Below are 7084 nucleotides of genomic sequence, written 5' to 3' on the forward strand. Positions count from 1 at the left end.
TGAGGTGTGAGAATGGAATCTAGATTTATAAGTTTATTGGTTTCTTCCTACTATTCAGTGTCTTTGGGTTCCTTCAGTTGGACTAAAGTTACCATATATAGAATAGGGAAGTACACTCGAACTCTGGAAGCACTTATGACGTAGGGGAAGTCATACCCGTCCGGGTTGGCTGTATATAACAAGACTGTTGTACATCAGATTCAATCATGCCAGATTCAGAGCAGCAAACGATAGAGGAATATTTTTGTTTAATTGACATTTACAAATCAGAGTTAAATTTAACTTTAAAATCTGCTTTAAAGAAAAAGTTAGATAGCATTCTGAATTATATCAGAGATAAAAACCCATTCTTATCTTGTCAAATACAAGTCGCCAGAACAAAAGAAGAATTAGAAAGAATTCTAGAAGTTCATTCTATATTACTGAAAAGAAATGCTCAACGCTTAGAAGAAGTTTGTCCAACGATCAGTAGTGATTAGCCAGCAACCAGCCAGTCCACAACCATCAACAAGTTATCAACAGGATGATGGATCGACCAGTTAGTTGAAGCGAAAGATAATGGAGAAATACTCCGAGGAGACCTCGAGCAAAGAAGACAACAACGAGCGGTCAAAGCTAATCAAGCTAAACGACAAGCGTACAAAGACAACTGGAACTCATATGGATACAGATATGCAAGAAGAAGAAAGAGACGACGATTTCATCGGGAAGAATATTAGTATATATCGAGATTGGTGGACTTATTCTCTTCTTACTCCTGGAGCTGGGGACTTTTTGCATCCCCCACCCCAAAATAGATTTTCTAGATCCGCCACTGTATCCCATAAACGAGCTGAATATGCAGGAGACAAATGTATCATTAAATATTGTGAATTGCCTATGGTTCTGACAACTATTTATGAGTCATTCGGATGAAAACAGTGTTGCACCGTGATGACCTTTGACCTCATCCGACCATCAAGATCAACGTTTTCCAAATATCCGTTTGCACTTTAGCATTGGTAGATGATGAAATTGAACAAATGGAACATTATTGTTGCAAGTTCTATGGAGTTTTTGACTTCTAACAGAAAATCTAGTAATTTTATGATATTGTCAAAAGTTCAAATGACATTCAAGTAAGTTAATGTGTTACCTTTTTTCAAAATAAACATAACTAAATAAACAATGTCTATCTTTATTCTGAGCTTTTTAGGGTCTATTACAGGGGTTTTTTGTGGAGGGGGGGGGGTGGGGGGTTGTAATTTAAAAGGACATTCCCGAGTTTGCTGCAATTTTTAAGATGTTATCGACTAACAGACTTTTAAACGATTGTAATTACATATATAAAAAAAAAAATTCTGCATAAAATATTAGTAGCTGTATATTAAACGTGTTTCTGATCGTTCTAATATTTGAACTAGGTTAAATTTCACTTTTCGTACGTACGAAATTATTTGAAGACAAAATCCAAAGTCCCCAGCTCCAGGAGTATTAAGGTTTTTTTTGCCATATCAACCAGAAAGCCACAACTGGTACATGTATATTGAAAGAAGTGGTGTGTGCTGTCCTGTCTGGAAAAGTATATTAAAGATCTGTTGCTGCTAATGGAAAGTTAACAAATTTAAGTCCCGAGTGAAATAAATTTCACTTGTCAAATAAAAATTATTTCATGATGAACATAAATTTGATAACTAGTACCAAGTTTGTTATTCCCTTTATTACCCCTGTGATATTTTTCTCCAAGAGCTTTTTATTTTCTATATACATGTACATGGAAATTATGTAAACCACATCACACACTGTTCTGAGTAACTTTGTATTTTAATCATGTTAACAGAACATTTTCAAAAACCGAAATTCTATTGATTCTGTTAAAAACAATAACTTTTAACAATAAATATCAGAAAGCTATAAATGCAAACTCTTTAAACTACATGTCAGTTTGTGTTTCCCAAATTGTGATGGCGTTGTATTTATTATCGATGAATGTTACTGGTTTGTAATTACAAACCAATAACTTTATCGGAACTAAAATTGTTCATCAGTATTATACGTTATTTCAGTGCAGAATAGTGACTGCTGGGGTAATGAAAGTAGTATGTGTTGAGCAGTGGGCTCTTGTCTCTCTCCAAATGTCTCGCTATAATATTTTCTACTAGAACGGGCATGGATTTAACACAAAAACAAATTCTCGACAAAGTAGTTCAGTCTGTATCATTTAATGAAAAATACTTTTACATATGCATTTAGCTATCAACAATGCTGAACCCCCACACGGTCATATATTACACTAAAACTTTCAATAATCACTGGTTACTAAAGTCAAATTTACAATCACATTTTAATCAGGCAACTAAACCAATCTTACATGATCATAATTCACCATTCAAACTTATTTATAATCATTCAAGGTGTTAACAAACAGTTCCTGTTAATATGTCAACAACCCCCACCTCCCATTTATATCTTTTTACAAAAACAGAGATTTTAACATGAGTACAGAATATTTTATTGTAATTTTAACATATGCAGTATATTAAATGTTATATTATTTTTTCTGGTGTTTGCTAACATACACAGAAAAGTTAATTAAGCATCCCTGGAAATAAAAATGGACACAGATTTACCCTTTGATAAAAATGCCAGTTTTATTGGAGTTATTCTTAAATGGCCTTTCATCTCTGGGTTATTTTGACAGCCTAAGAGACTGCATAGCTTTCGGAATGGCACCAGTTACGTCTAGATTGTATCGGGAATGAGCAGAAGGGTAGAGGCTGTTGTCCGGGTATGTGATGCTTCCATTTGTTACGGACTTTTTAGACCGAGGTTGTCTTTTATGCGATAACAAAAATTTTCTGTCCGAAATGGTCAATTATACCAAATCACAGAACTTTCCAGATACATGTACTGACAAAACTGTGCCATTAACATAAAATACTGAACATTGACATAATTATTTGCAATTTAGTAGACTACTAAAATCGCAAATAATGATGGCAATGGCATTTTTTGGAAAACATTAATTTTTTCATCATATTTCAAACTGGATGTGAATAAGAAAATTTTGTTAGTCTTGGTAGAAAAAACCAGACAGAGCTTAATAACGTTCTCTGTGTAAATACCATGGGCACTCTCCTGATCAAACACATTTCTCTTCAACCTCACATAACTGATATTACATTTTACAGGAGAAAAATGTTATTACATAGAAGATCGTTGCTCCATTTTTTTTCACCTTTAAGTAAAAGAAACTTACACATATACTACTTACCTTTTGCTAAGGATTTACCAAAGATATGTCATGATACTGTAAACAATTTGTGCACATCAATGAGACTACGCAGTTTGAATGTTCCGTATATCACCATATTAATGCATCAATACAATTAGATAGGTCATTCACCGAACAAAATAAATTCAGTTGCTTTAAGTGACATGTTTTGTTTTCCAATATCCCAAGCGAAAGTGTAGAAGTACATTTTTCTTCGTAACATAATAGCTATTGCTCCACTTACAAAACTGTTCAATGTTGTCTCTACATTTCAAACTGATCAGCAATGTTGCAAATCAAAATTTTGAAAACAAAATGTTCTGTGAATACAAGAAACTGTGTTTACATGGAGAAATGTTTTGTGATATGAAGCAAATCTTAGTTGCACATATCTTAAAGACAACACTGATACTGGCGCTGGTAGTTGGACATTAAATCAGACGTTTCAGCAAGTAAGCTTGTGACAGCAGCCATGTTTCAGCCACACTAGTACAAAAAGCCTTTTGCCTAGCACCTAATAATACATACTTTTGTAGAATGATAAACTGGGGAAATAAAAAATTGCATCCCATATTAAAGATTGTAGTCATGGACAAAAGTTGGGTCATACATTAAATCACTTACAGTGTGCGATTTTGGTTTAAAAAATTTCACTGTCATAAGGACTCTCTGTTTGCAAATCTTTAGAGCCTGCCACCAACCCAGTGAGCCCTGTTGTGCATCTCCAGTAGAACAGACAACACACTAAATGTTTTGAGTCTGCCACCAACCCAGAGAGCCCTGTTGTGTGTCTCCAGTAGAACAGACAACACACTAAATGTTTTGAGTCTGCCACCAACCCAGAGAGCCCTGTTGTGTGTCTCCAGTAGAACAGACGACACACTAAATGTTTTGAGTCTGCCACCAACCCAGAGAGCCCTGTTGTGTGTCTCCAGTAGAACAGACGACACACTAAATGTTTTGAGTCTGCCACCAATCCAGAGAGCCCTGTTGTGCGTCTCCAGTAGAACAGACGACACACTAAATCTTTAGAGCCTGCCACCAACCCAGCGAGCCCTGTTGTGGGTCTCCAGTAGAACAGACGACACACTAAATGTTTTGAGTCTGCCACCAACCCAGAGAGCCCTGTTGTGCGTCTCCAGTAGAACAGACGACACACTAAATGTTTTGAGTCTGCCACCAACCCAGAGAGCCCTGTTGTGCGTCTCCAGTAGAACAGACGACACACTAAATGTTTTGAGTCTGCCACCAACCCAGCTAGCCCTGTTGTGCGTCTCCAGTAGAACAGACGACACACTAAATGTTTTGAGTCTGCCACCAACCCAGCGAGCCCTGTTGTGCGTCTCCAGCAGAACAGACGACACACTAAATGTTTTGAGTCTGCCACCAACCCAGCTAGCCCTGTTGTGCGTCTCCAGTAGAACAGACGACACGCTAAATGTTTTGCATGAAACCATGGAAAAGATCGCTGTTCAAGACTGGTTTCCGATATATATGTTACTGTGTCATTTTGAAGAATCAAGGAAATGTTTTATTTAACGATGCACTCAACACATTTTATTTGCGGTTATACGATTTCAGACATATGGTTAAGCACCACACATTTGAGAGAGGAAACCTGCTGTCGCCACTTCATGGGCTACTCTTTTCAATTAGCAGCAAGAGATCTTTTAATCACCATCCCACAGACAGGATAGTACATATCATGGCCTTTGTTACACCAGTTGTGAAGCGCTGGCTGGAACGAGAAATAGCTTTCAATGTAATTTTTGTACAAATAATAGTATGCTAGCCAAACTAGAGAGTCCTATATGATTTTTGCTATCCTCAGGCTCCCGGCCTCTCCTCAAAATCGTAAACTGACTTATATCAGTGATGGCAGTAACAGATTACAGGCTCTTGTGGTAGAATGAACCTTTACTCTAAACCATCTTACTGCAAAATGACAATTTGCTAAAATGTATTTCATAAAGTTGCAAAATGCCCATCATGATACTAACAGGCCGTCAAGTGAGGCGGTGGGTAAAAAAAAGAGGAATTTTTGTTGCCTGAAAATAGGGTTAAAATAGGAATTTTGTATAAAAGTAAATGTCCCAAAATAGAGAATATTGCAGGGGTCAAGTGAGTGAGCCATCTCAAAAAACTATGGAAATAGAAAACCACTGAAAAGATAATAATACAGGAAAATAAGAATGTGTATATCATAGGAATAAAATAGGTACTTATTTTGTTTTAAGATGGCCTCCCAACACCCCTTATAGCCATCCCAATCCACCACATTTTATTCAGACAATGCAGTGGTTGAATTTGGTTCTTTGGAGTAAGACTTTTAAAAAGCAACACAATGCAGTATTCCTTTTATGTTATTGAATAATACAAGTTACAAGGTAAAATTTTAACTCTGAAATGACAGGGGTGTTGACTGAAAAAACACCACAACAAGGCATTGATGACCCAGTGACACCATCAAAAACAGCAGCAATGGCAGTGTGTGTGTGTATGTGATTGAATGTGGGTACGGACACTATTTTTAAAATTAGTTTTCTCTTGGTAATATAACTGGATAATATAGCTGGATTTAGTAGCTGTGTGCTAACTGAATTGGTAGAAATAGGTCTAATAATTATGATACTGCAGGTGTGCACATTTAATAGAATACTTGTTACGGTAAGCAAAGCACAACCTGCAAATGAGCACTGAAGTCCTACTTCCTTAGACACCATGCACCAGTATATCAAAGGTAACCCTAACAGCTTCAGCCTGACTTCGTACAATTTAGACGTGATGAGAAATGTGGAAAATGTAAGATATTTGCACAAACACCCACCCACCCACCCAATTTAGCAGATTTTTTTTGGGGGGTGGGGGTTAGAAAAAAAAAAAAAAGGCCACCAAAATTTAAAATATAATGGCCTTACAGCCCTAAATCCACTCTGGGCCAGTAGGCACGTAGTCACTGGAACTCTGTACACTTTGAACCAAATTCTGCCACTACATAACTCGCCACAAGTTACATATCAAATTTGTAGACTGAATGTATACCAATAACACATTAATCCAAATGCCAAGGTGCGAGTAACCATAACGCTTGAAAATAATACTATGACAAACATAAAACTGTAATTGATATTCTAAATAAGATAGTGTGTTTAATAGGTGATTCAATTTGATAAAAGAGGTCAATTACTCAAAAGCATCTTACAACAGCAACAGTTTTGGGACAGTTCCTTTAAAAGCTGGAGATGAAATCATGTATCCCATCTGCATATATTCAGATTTTAACGACTATGCCATAGATATCACAATATGCCTCATAGCAAGTCATCTGGAGCGAATGGTGTGAGGAGAAAAAATATGGTGTTGCTAAAATAAAAAAAATAAAAAATGAAACTGGTCAAAAGTGCAAAAAAAAGAAGGGGAAAAATAGGAATTGTCATCAAAAAGAGGGCTAAATAGGGACTCATAATTTTTTTTTTTTTGGAATAAATAGGAAAAAGTAGGATACTTGATGGCCTGTACTAAGGGCTGGATATTTACGAATGCTATTTTACTATCTATACACAATTACCATTTTGTGGTTCAAGTATACGTGTGTGCTATATAACGTGTTCTCAGCAATTTCCATACAAGGGGAGGGAGGGCAAAGCAGATATGATCCATCTTTGTGTGGTTGTGAACCTAGTTTGACATTGGACCGTCTATTTTGAGGGGGATGTAGCCCAGTGGTAAAGCACTAGCCTGATGTGCGATCAATCTAGGATTGATCCCTGTCGGTGAGCCCATTGGGCTATTTCTCATTTCAGCCAGTGCACCATGACTGGAATATCAAGG

This window comes from Gigantopelta aegis, chromosome 8, assembly GCF_016097555.1.
Source record: "Gigantopelta aegis isolate Gae_Host chromosome 8, Gae_host_genome, whole genome shotgun sequence".
NCBI lineage: Eukaryota > Metazoa > Mollusca > Gastropoda > Neomphalida > Peltospiridae > Gigantopelta > Gigantopelta aegis.